The sequence below is a fragment of the Coregonus lavaretus genome (genome assembly GCF_964263955.1).
Source record: "Coregonus lavaretus genome assembly, contig: HAP1_SCAFFOLD_8917, whole genome shotgun sequence".
Lineage (NCBI taxonomy): Eukaryota > Metazoa > Chordata > Actinopteri > Salmoniformes > Salmonidae > Coregonus > Coregonus lavaretus.
This window is the reverse complement of record NW_028158034.1, coordinates 1-15,000: the sequence shown is the minus strand read 5'-3', so window position 1 is coordinate 15,000 and position 15,000 is coordinate 1. Positions and strand designations below refer to the sequence as shown.

Sequence of the window (15,000 nt, the reverse complement as noted above, 5' to 3'; positions counted from 1 at the left end):
CCCTCTGTCTCTCTCCCCTCTGTTTCTCTCCCCTGTCTCTCTCCCCGTTCTTCCACCACTCTCCCCTCTGTCTCTCCCCTCTGTCTCTCCCCCCTCTGTCTCTCTCCCCTCTGTTTCTCTCCCCTGTCTCTCTCCCTGTTCTTCCACCCACTCTCCCCCTCTGTCTCTCCCCCTCTGTCTCTCCCCTCTGTCTCTCTCCCCTCTGTCTCTCTCCCCTCTAGCTCTCTCCCCATTATTCCACCCACTCTCCCCTCTGTCTCTCCCCCCTCTGTCTCTCCCCCTCTGTTTCTCTCCCCTGTCTCTCTCCCCGTTCTTCCACCCACTCTCCCCTCTGTCTCTCCCCTCTGTCTCTCTCCCCTCTGTCTCTCCCCATTCTTCCACCCACTCTCCCCTCTGGTTCTCTCCCCTCTGTCTCTCCCCATTATTCCACCCACTCTCCCCTCTGTCTCTCCCCTCTGTCTCTGTCCCCTCTGTCTCTCTCCCCTCTGTCTCTCTCCCCTCTGTCTCTCCCCATTCTTCCACCCACTCTCCCCTCTGTCTCTCCCCTCTGTCTCTGTCCCCTCTGTCTCTCTTCCCTCTGTCTCTCCCCTCTCTCTCTCCCCTCTGTCTCTCTCCCTGTCCTCCCACACATTGATATCTTAACTGACCTCTCTCTTCCCCAGCCTCAACCTTCTCCTCTCCCTACTTCCCCCTGTATTCCTGAACCGTCCCAATCCCGGTTGCCGAAGCCAAGTTTCCATGGCAACAGTTATAAATATCAGAGTAGAACTTTAGTGTCTTTGTCTGAGGATGAGCCAGATGTGTGTGTGTCTGTCTGTATCTGTGTTTGTGTGTGTGTGTGTGTGTGTGTGTGTGTGTGTGTGTGTGTGTGTGTGTGTGTGTGTGTAGACAATGTGTCTGTGTGGACAGTGTGTCTGTGTGGACAGTGTGTCTGTGTGGACAGTGTGGACAGTGGTAATAATAATAATAATAATAATAATATGCCATTTAGCAGACGCTTTTATCCAAAGCGACTTACAGTCATGCGTGCATACATTTTTAGGTATGGGTGGTCCCGGTACATTGTTAATATTTCAGGGTGAAATATTGGTATGTCCCTCTATACTACAACGTGTAGTACCCACAACTGTGTGTGTGTGTGTCTCCAGAGTGTGAATCCAGAGGGCGGTACATGGGGACGTTTCTCAGTGTGTGTGTGTTGACGTTCCTCCCTGGCCTGGTGATGCTGGCTGTACTGGCGCTGCTGCTGCAGGGACGATCCCTGCCACAGGGTGGTACCACTGACCCACAATACAACCCTACTGGCAAGGTAAGATACTCTAATACTTTAGATACACACAGGAACACACATGATACTCTAATACTTTAGATACACACATGATACTCTAATACTTTAGATACACACAGGAACACACATGATACTCTAATATCTTAGATACACACAGGAACACACGATACTCTAATACTTTATATACACACAGGAACACACATGATACTCTAATACTTTAGATACACACAGGAACACACATTATACTCTAATACTTTAGATACACACAGGAACACACAATACTCTAATACTTTATATACACACAGGAACAAACATGATACTCTAATACTTTAGATACAAACAGGAACACACATGATATCTAATACTTTATATACACACAGGAACACACATGATACTCTAATACTTTAGATACATACAGGAACACACATGATACTCTAATACTTTAGATACACACAGGAACACACATGATACTCTAATACTTTACATACTTTATATACACACAGGAACACACATGATACTCTAATACTTTAGATACACACAGGAACACACATGATACTCTAATACTTTAGATACACACAGGAACACACAATATACTCTAATACTTTAGATACACACAGGAACACACATTATACTCTAATACTTTAGATACACACAGGAACACACAATACTCTAATACTTTATATACACACAGGAACACACATGATACTCGAATATATTATATACACACAGGAATACACATGATACTCTAATACTTTAGATACATACAGGAACACACATGATACTCTAATACTTTATATACACAGAGGAACACACATGATACTCTAATACTTTAGATACACACAGGAACACACGATACTCTAATACGTTATATACAAACAGGAACATACATGATACACTAATATATTTTAGATACACACAGGAACACACATGATACTCTAATACTTTATATACACACAGGAACACACATGCTACTCTAATACTTCATATACACACAGGAACACACGGTACTCTAAGAATGTAGATACATACAGGAACACACATGATACTCTAATACTTTAGATACACACAGGAACACACATGATACTCTAATACTTTATATACACACAGGAACACACACGATACACTAAAACTTTATATACACACAGGAACACACATGATACTCTAATACTTCATATACACATAGGAACACACGATACTCTAATACGTTATATACACACAGGAACACAAATGTCCTCTAATACTTTATATACACACAGGAACACACATTATATGGTAATACTTTAGATACACACAGGAACACACAATACTCTAATACTTTAGATACACACAGGAACACACATGATACTCTAAAACTTTATATACACACAGGAACACACATGATACTCTAATACTTTAGATACACATATGATACTCTAATACTTTAGATACACACAGGAACACACATTATAGTCTAATACTTTAGATACACACAGGAACACACATGATACTCTAATACTTTATATACACACAGGAACACACGATACTCTAATACTTCATATACACACAGGAACACACAATACTCTAATACTTTATATACACACAGGAACACACATGTACTCTAATACTTTAGATACACACATGAACACACATTACACAGTAATACTTTAGATACACACAGGAACACACAATTCTCTAATACTTTATAAAAAACACAGGAACACACATGCTACTCTAATACTTTAGATACACACAGGAACACACATGAAACTCTAATACTTCATATACACACATGAACACACATGATACACTAATACTTTATATACACACAGGAACAAACATGATACTCTAATACTTTAGATACACAGAGGAACACACATTATAGTCTAATACTTTAGATACACACAGGAACACACATGATACTCTAATACTATATATAGAAACAGGAACACACGATACTCTAATGTTTTAGATACACACAGGAACACACATGATATTCTAATACTTTATATACGTTATATACACACAGGAACACACATGATACTCTAATACTTTAGATACACACAGGCACACACATGATACTCTAATACTTTAGATACACACAGGAACAGACATGATACTCTAATACTTTATATACACACAGGAACACACATGATACTCTAATACTTTAGATACACACAGGAACACACATGATAGTCTAATACTTTAGATACACACAGGAACACACATGATACTCTAATACTTTATATACACACAGGAACACACATGATACTCTAATACTTTATATACACACAGGAACACACATGATACTCTAATACTTTATATACACACAGGAACACACATGATAGTCTAATACTTTAGATACACACATGATACTCTAATACTTTATATACACACAGGAAAACACATGATACTCTAATACCTTATATACACACATGATACTCGAATACTTTATTTACACACAGGAACACACATTTTACATTTACATTTTAGTCATTTAGCAGACGCTCTTATCCAGAGCGACTTACATATTTTTTTTTATACTGGCCCCCCGTGGGAAACGAACCCACAACCCTGGCGTTGCAAACGCCATGCTCTATCAAATGAGCTACATCCCTGCCGGCCATTCCCTCCCCTACCCTGGACGACGCTGGGCCAATTGTGCGCCGCCCATGAGTCTCCCGGTCGCGGCCGGCGGCGACAGAGCCTTGATTCGAACCAGGATCTCTAGTGGCACAGTTAGCACTGCGATGCAGTGCCTTAGACCACTGCGCCACTCACACGATACTCTAATACTTTATATACACACAGGAACACACATGATACTCTAATACTTTATATACACACAGGAACACACATGATAGTCTAATACTTTAGATACACACAGGAACACACATTATATTCTAATACTTTAGATACACACAGGAACACACATGATACTCTAATACTTTATATACACACAGGAACACACATGATACTCTAATATTTTAGATACACACAGGAACACACATCATACTCTAATACTTTAGATACATACAGGAACACACATGATACTCTAATACTTTAGATACACACAGGAACACACAATACTCTAATACTTTAGATACACACATGATACTCTAATACTTTAGATACATACAGGAACACACATGATACTCTAATACTTTAGATACACACAGGAACACACATTATACTCTAATACTTTAGATACACACAGGAACACACAATACTCTAATACTTTATATACACACAGGAACAAACATGATACTCTAATACTTTAGATACAAACAGGAACACACATGATATCTAATACTTTATATACACACAGGAACACACATGATACTCTAATACTTTAGATACATACAGGAACACACATGATACTCTAATACTTTAGATACACACAGGAACACACATGATACTCTAATACTTTAGATACATACAGGAACACACATGATACTCTAATACTTTAGATACACACAGGAACACACATGATACTCTAATACTTTAGATACACACAGGAACACACAATATACTCTAATACTTTAGATACACACAGGAACACACATTATACTCTAATACTTTAGATACACACAGGAACACACAATACTCTAATACTTTATATACACACAGGAACACACATGATACTCAAATATATTATATACACACAGGAATACACATGATACTCTAATACTTTAGATACATACAGGAACACACATGATACTCTAATACTTTATATACACAGAGGAACACACATGATACTCTAATACTTTAGATACACACAGGAACACACGATACTCTAATACGTTATATACAAACAGGAACATACATGATACACTAATATATTTTAGATACACACAGGAACACACATGATACTCTAATACTTTATATACACACAGGAACACACATGCTACTCTAATACTTCATATAAACACAGGAACACACGGTACTCTAAGAATGTAGATACATACAGGAACACACATGATCCTCTAATACTTTAGATACACACAGGAACACACATGATACTCTAATACTTTATATACACACAGGAACACACACGATACACTAAAACTTTATATACACACAGGAACACACATGATACTCTAATACTTCATATACACATAGGAACACACGATACTCTAATACGTTATATACACACAGGAACACAAATGTCCTCTAATACTTTATATACACACAGGAACACACATTATATGGTAATACTTTAGATACACACAGGAACACACAATACTCTAATACTTTAGATACACACAGGAACACACATGATACTCTAAAACTTTATATACACACAGGAACACACATGATACTCTAATACTTTAGATACACATATGATACTCTAATACGTTAGATACACACAGGAACACACATTATAGTCTAATACTTTAGATACACACAGGAACACACATGATACTCTAATACTTTATATACACACAGGAACACACGATACTCTAATACTTCATATACACACAGGAACACACAATACTCTAATACTTTATATACACACAGGAACACAAATGTACTCTAATACTTTAGATACACACATGAACACACATTACACAGTAATACTTTAGATACACACAGGAACACACAATTCTCTAATACTTTATAAAAAACACAGGAACACACATGCTACTCTAATACTTTAGATACACACAGGAACAAACATGATACTCTAATACTTTAGATACACAGAGGAACACACATTATAGTCTAATACTTTAGATACACACAGGAACACACATGATACTCTAATACTATATATAGAAACAGGAACACACGATACTCTAATGTTTTAGATACACACAGGAACACACATGATATTCTAATACTTTATATACGTTATATACACACAGGAACACACATGATACTCTAATACTTTAGATACACACAGGCACACACATGATACTCTAATAATTTAGTTACACAGGAACACACATTATACTCTAATACTTTAGATACACACAGGAACAGACATGATACTCTAATACTTTATATACACACAGGAACACACATGATACTCTAATACTTTAGATACACACAGGAACACACATGATAGTCTAATACTTTAGATACACACAGGAACACACATGATACTCTAATACTTTATATACACACAGGAACACACATGATACTCTAATACTTTATATACACACAGGAACACACATGATACTCTAATACTTTATATACACACAGGAACACACATGATAGTCTAATACTTTAGATACACACATGATACTCTAATACTTTATATACACACAGGAAAACACATGATACTCTAATACCTTATATACACACATGATACTCGAATACTTTATTTACACACAGGAACACACGATACTCTAATACTTTATATACACACAGGAACACACATGATACTCTAATACTTTATATACACACAGGAACACACATGATAGTCTAATACTTTAGATACACACAGGAACACACATTATATTCTAATACTTTAGATACACACAGGAACACACATGATACTCTAATACTTTATATACACACAGGAACACACATGATACTCTAATATTTTAGATACACACAGGAACACACATCATACTCTAATACTTTAGATACATACAGGAACACACATGATACTCTAATACTTTAGATACACACAGGAACACACAATACTCTAATACTTTAGATACACACATGATACTCTAATACTTTAGATACATACAGGAACACACATGATACTCTAATACTTTAGATACACACAGGAACACACAATACTCTAATACTTTATATACACACAGGAACACACATGATACTCTAATACTTTATATACACACAGGAACACACATGATACTCTAATACGTTAGATACACTCAGGAACACACATGATACTCTAATACTTTAGATACACACAGGAACACATGATACTCTAATACTTTATATACACACAGGAACACACATGATACTCAAATATTTTATATACACACAGGAACACACAAGATACTCTAATACTTTAGATACATACAGGAACACACATGATACTCTAATACTTTATATACACAGAGGAACACACATGATACTCTAATACTTTAGATACACACAGGAACACACAATACTCTAATACTTTATATACACACAGGAACACACATGATACTCTAATACTTTATATACACACAGGAACACACATGATACTCTAATAGTTTATATACACACACGAACACACATGATACTCTAATATTTTATATACACACAGGAACACACATGATACTCTAATATTTTAGATACAAACAGGAACACACATTATATCTAATACTTTATATACACACAGGAACACACATGATACTCTAATACTTTAGATACACACAGGAACACACATGATACTGTAATACTTTATATACATACAGGAACACACATGATACTCTAATATTTTAGATACACATAGGAACACACATGATACTCTAATACTTTATATACTTTATATACACACTGTAACACACATGATACTCTAATACTCTAGATACATACAGGAACACACATTATACTCTTAATACTTTAGATACACACAGGAACACACATGATACTCTAATACTTTAGATACACACAGGAACACACATGATACTCTAATATTTTATATACACACAGGAACACACATGATACTCTAATACTTTAGATACACACAGGAACACATGATACTCTAATACTTTAGGTACACACAGGAACACACATGATACTCTAATATTTTAGATACACACAGGAACACACATGATACTCTAATACTTTAGATACACACAGGAACACACGATACTCTAATATTTTATATACACACAGGAACACACATGATACTCTAATACTTTAGATACACACAGGAACACACATGATACTCTAATATTTTATATACACACAGGAACACACATGATACTCTAATACTGTAGATACATACAGGAACACACATGATAGTCTAATACTTTATATACACACAGGAACACACATGATACTCTAATACTTTAGATACACACAGGAACACACATGATACTCTAATACTTTATATACACACAGGAACACACATGATACTCTAATATTTTAGATACACACAGGAACACACATCATACTCTAATACTTTAGATACATACAGGAACACACATGATACTCTAATACTTTAGATACACACAGGAACACACAATACTCTAATACTGTAGATACACACATGATACTCTAATACTTTAGATACATACAGGAACACACATGATACTCTAATACTTTAGATACACACAGGAACACACAATACTCTAATACTTTATATACACACAGGAACACACATGATACTCTAATACTTTATATACACACAGGAACACACATGATACTCTAATACGTTAGATACACACAGGAACACACATGATACTCTAATACTTTAGATACACACAGGAACACATGATACTCTAATACTTTATATACACACAGGAACATACATGATACTCGAATATTTTATATACACACAGGAACACACATGATACTCTAATACTTTAGATACATACAGGAACACACATGATACTCTAATACTTTATATACACAGAGGAACACACATGATACTCTAATACTTTAGATACACACATGAACACACGATACTCTAATACTTTATACACACACAGGAACACACATGATACTCTAATACTTTATATACACACAGGAACACACATGATACTCTAATACTTTATATACACACACAAACACACATGATACTCTAATATTTTATATACACACAGGAACACACATGATACTCTAATACTTTAGATACAAACAGGAACACACATGATATCTAATACTTTATATACACACAGGAACACACATGATACTCTAATACTTTAGATACACACAGGAACACACATGATACTGTAATACTTTATATACATACAGGAACACACATGATACTCTAATATTTTAGATACACATAGGAACACACATGATACTCTAATACTTTATATACTTTATATACACACAGTAACACACATGATACTCTAATACTCTAGATACATACAGGAACACACATGATACTCTACTACTTTAGATACACACAGGAACACACATGATACTCTAATACTTTAGATACACACAGGAACACACATGATACTCTAATATTTTATATACACACAGGAACACACATGATACTCTAATACTTTAGATACACACAGGAACACATGATACTCTAATACTTTAGGTACACACAGGAACACACATGATACTCTAATACTTTAGATACACACAGGAACACACATGATACTCTAATACTTTAGATACACACAGGAACACACGATACTCTAATATTTTATATACACACAGGAACACACATGATACTCTAATACTTTAGATACACACAGGAACACACATGATACTCTAATATTTTATATACACACAGGAACACACATGATACTCTAATACTTTAGATACATACAGGAACACACATGATATCTAATACTTTATATACACACAGGAACACACATGATACTCTAATACTTTAGATACACACATGAACACACATGATACTCTAATACTTTAGATACACACAGGAACACACCATACTCTAATACTTTATATACAAACAGGAACATACATGATACTGTAATATTTTAGATACACACAGGAACACACATTATACTCTAATACTTTATATACACACAGGAACACACATGATACTCTAATACTTTAGATACACACAGGAACACACAATACTCTAATACTTTATAAAAAACACAGGAACACACATGCTACTCTAATTCTTCATATACACACAGGAACACACGGTACTCTAATACTTTAGATACATACAGGAACACACATGATACTCTAATACTTTAGATATACACAGGAACACACATGATACTCTTAATACTTTAGATACACACAGGAACACACAATACTCTAATACTTTAGATACACATATGATACTCTAATACTTTAGATACACACAGGAACACACAATACTCTAGTACTTTAGATACACATATGATACTCTAATACTTTAGATACACACAGGAACACACATGAATCTCTAAAACTTTAGATACACACATGAACACACATTACACGGTAATACTTTAGATACACACATGATACTCTAATACTTTATATACACACAGGAACACACATGATACTCTAATACTTTAGATACACACAGGAACACACATGCTACTCTATTACTTTAGATACACACAGGAACACACATGATACTCTAAAACCTTATATACAAACAGGAACATACATGATACACTAATATATTTTAGATACACACAGGAACACACATGATACTCTAATAGTTTATATACACACAGGAACACACATGCTACTCTAATACTTCATATACACACAGGAACACACGGTACTCTAAGAATGTAGATACATACAGGAACACACATGATACTCTAATACTTTAGATACACACAGGAACACACATGATACTCTAATACTTTATATACACACAGGAACACACACGATACTCTAAAACTTTATATACACACAGGAACACACATGATACTCTAATACTTCATATACACATAGGAACACACAATACTCTAATAAGTTATATACACACAGGAACACAAATGTCCTCTAATACTTTATATACACACAGGAACACACATTATACGGTAATACTTTAGATACACACAGGAACACACAATACTCTAATACTTTAGATACACACAGGAACACACATGATACTCTAAAACTTTATATACACACAGGAACACACATGATACTCTAATACTTTAGATACACATATGATACTCTAATACTTTAGATACACACAGGAACACACATTATAGTCTAATACTTTAGATACACACAGGAACACACGATACTCTAATACTTCATATACACACAGGAACACACAATACTCTAATACTTTATATACACACAGGAACACAAATGTACTCTAATACTTTAGATACACACATGAACACACATTACACGGTAATACTTTAGATACACACAGGAACACACAATTCTCTAATACTTTATAAAAAACACAGGAACACACATGCTACTCTAATACTTTAGATACACACAGGAACACACATGAAACTCTAATACTTCATATACACACATGAACACACATGATACTCTAATACTTTATATACACACAGGAACAAACATGATACTCTAATACTTTAGATACACAGAGGAACACACATTATAGTCTAATACTTTAGATACACACAGGAACACACATGATACTCTAATACTATATATAGAAACAGGAACACACGATACTCTAATATTTTAGATAAACACAGGAACACACATGATATTCTAATACTTTATATACGTTATATACACACAGGAACACACATGATACTCTAATACTTTAGATACACACAGGCACACACATGATACTCTAATAATTTAGTTACACAGGAACACACATTATACTCTAATACTTTAGATACACACAGGAACACACATGATACTCTAATACTTTATATACACACAGGAACACACATGATACTCTAATACTTTATATACACACAGGAACACACATGATAGTCTAATACTTTAGATACACACAGGAACACACGATACTCTAATACTTTAGATACACACAGGCACACACATGATACTCTAATAATTTAGTTACACAGGAACACACATTATACTCTAATACTTTAGATACACACAGGAACACACATGATACTCTAATACTTTATATACACACAGGAACACACATGATACTCTAATACTTTATATACACACAGGAACACACATGATACTCTAATACCTTATATACACACATGATACTCTAATACTTTATTTACACACAGGAACACACGATACTCTAATACTTTATATACACACAGGAACACACATGATACTCTAATACTTTCTATACACACAGGAACACGCATGATAGTCTAATACTTTAGATACACACAGGAACACACATTATACTCTAATACTTTAGATACATACAGGAACACACATGATACTCTAATACTTTAGATACACACAGGAACACACGATACTCTAATAATTTAGTTACACAGGAACACACATTATACTCTAATACTTTAGATACACACAGGAACACACATGATACTCTAATACTTTATATACACACAGGAACACACATGATACTCTAATACGTTATATACACACATGAACACACATGATACCCTAATACTTTAGATACACACAGGAAGACACATTATAGTCTAATACTTTAGATACACACAGGAACACACATGATACTCTAATACTTTATATACACACAGGAACACACATGATACTCTAATATTTTAGATACACACAGGAACACACATCATACTCTAATACTTTAGATACATACAGGAACACACATTATACTCTAATACTTTAGATACACACAGGAACACACAATACTCTAATACTTTAGATACACACATGATACTCTAATACTTTAGATACATACAGGAACACACATGATACTCTAATACTTTAGATACACACAGGAACACACAATACTCTAATACTTTATATACACACAGGAACACACATGATACTCTAATACTTTATATACACACAGGAACACACATGATACTCTAATACGTTAGATACACACAGGAACACACATGATACTCTAATACTTTAGATACACACAGGAACACACAATACTCTAATACATTAGATACACACATGAACACACATGATATTATAATACTTCATATACACACAGGAACACACAATACTAATACTTTATATACACACAGGAACATACAATACTCTAATACTTTAGATACACACATGAACACACATGATACTCTAATACTTCATATACACACAGGAACACACAATTCTCTAATACTCTAATTCTTTATAAACCCCAGGAAGAGTAGCTGCTGCCTTGGCAGGAACTAATGGGGTTCCTTTATAAATACAAATACAAAATACATGTGTGTGTGTGTTTCTGACTGCCTGTGCGTGTTGTATCATTATGACCAGTCAAACGTCCCAACGACTAATGAGAAGACCACATCCTACCGGAGGGACTGTCCACCGGACCCTGACCGGCCAATGGAGATGCATATCACCATTCCCAAGATGCCCCTGGGCGAACCCTGCCAGTGAGTGGTCAGTGGTTGAAGGTCAGAGGTTGAAGTAGGCCGGTGCTGACCGGTACAGAAAAGCGGCATGTCTAGTTTTCTACTGCTTAAAAAGCAGCACCTTTTTGAGTCCACTTCAATCACTGGTTACAGGTTAGGGGAATGATAGTCATTCTTGAAAAACTGGACAGGGCAACATTCCAAATAAGAGTCCTGTATTTCTGTGGCTTTCTGGACTGGCAGCCATTTAAAGGTACTGAACATTGATCATTGTTGTATTTATCAATGCGAATTATGCTTTTATCACAGAGAACACTAAAGGGTTACTAGTTTAGGGGTTCTCTCTCATCACTGCTCAACCTAGGCGTCCTGTGTTAGCCTCCCACCTATTGATCAGTGGTGGAATGACACACAACAGAATGTATGGCTAGATGGATGAGTGAAAGATGAATGAATGGTGGACCTCACACACTTTATTTTGTGTGTGTGTGTGTGTGTGTTTGTGTGCCTGACATAACTGGAGTTTTTAGAGAACAGGTACAGCCTCCAATTGTTGTTACTGTACAGAATGCATCTAGTTTTAATATTTGAAACAAGCATTAGTTTATTAAATAGGCATTATTATTTTTTGTTGTGAAGAAGCAGAGTAGAGATTTGTACTAGCATCATAGTGTCACGTCAGACTACTGAGCATTAATTGGCTCCTGAACTATTAGGGAGGAGCTGATTGGCTCCTGAACTATTGGGGCAACTGCTGATTGGCTCCTGAACCACTGGGAAGGCTCCTGATTGGCTCCTGTACTGGGAAGGTTCATGATTGGCTCATGAACGTTCCATAGTATTACAGTTCTATCTACATGAATTCCAGAACTAAGAACTATGAAGGAGAATTAATTAAACATTTGTTAGATTTTCTACGTCTGATGTTTACAGCATAAGCTGCTAATTTATTTAGTCCAGAACATTATTATTATTTATTATGATTGATTTCCAATAGTTTTTTTTGTATGTTTGTATGGCTGTAATATTACAGGACTGTAGCTCTGTTAAATGAATCACCAATAATAACAATCATCTCTATAACTGGCAGACACATTATGTCAAAGACTTTAAAAGACTGGTATCCCTTTTTTAGAACGGTAGCCATCGTCTCACGTCAGAAAGCTTGACAACTCCCATCTGCACTCCATAGTTCATGGCAACGCGTCTGTCGGAAGACAATAAAGGGTACCTACATAAGGACTTCGTTACACGTTTATAACCCTCATTCATAAGCAGTACTTAAGTTGTGTTGACTAAATTCTTATGTCAAGTTGATAATTTCTGCATGAGTGACATCACCGTGTTTGCCCAGTACAATGGAACCATAGCAATACTCTCAAAAGTTCAAACTCTAAGCTAAATTAAACCCTTTTGACGTGTATTTCACCTCAGCCTGCTAACTGGGCATTGTGTTTGTATAATAACAGCATTTTTATGTATATTTTCTGTAAAGTCATGTGGGGGGCCCCATGGGGGGCCAGTATGAAAATGTATGCACTCACTAACTGTAAGTCGCTCTGGATAAGAGCGTCCGCTAAATGACTAAAATGTCAAATGTAATGTGATTAAGAGTTCCTGTAACATGATTAAACGTGTTAGATTTCTACTGATATGCGTTACTCATTCTGATTCTTTATAACTTCAGGT

At 35.4% G+C, this 15,000-nt stretch overlaps 1 pseudogene across 1 annotated transcript in view; it reads left to right on the top strand.

Annotated features, from left to right (window-relative positions):
* Window positions 1-13,336, top strand: part of LOC311124487 (integrin beta-6-like) — a 15,595-nt pseudogene extending 2,259 nt beyond the window's left edge. Inside the window, exons 6-7 of the transcript in view lie at window positions 1,149-1,309; window positions 13,211-13,336. The product of the transcript in view is annotated as an integrin beta-6-like (transcript). The remainder of the gene's footprint in view (window positions 1-1,148; window positions 1,310-13,210) is intronic.
* Window positions 13,337-15,000: the final 1,664 nt, after the last annotated feature.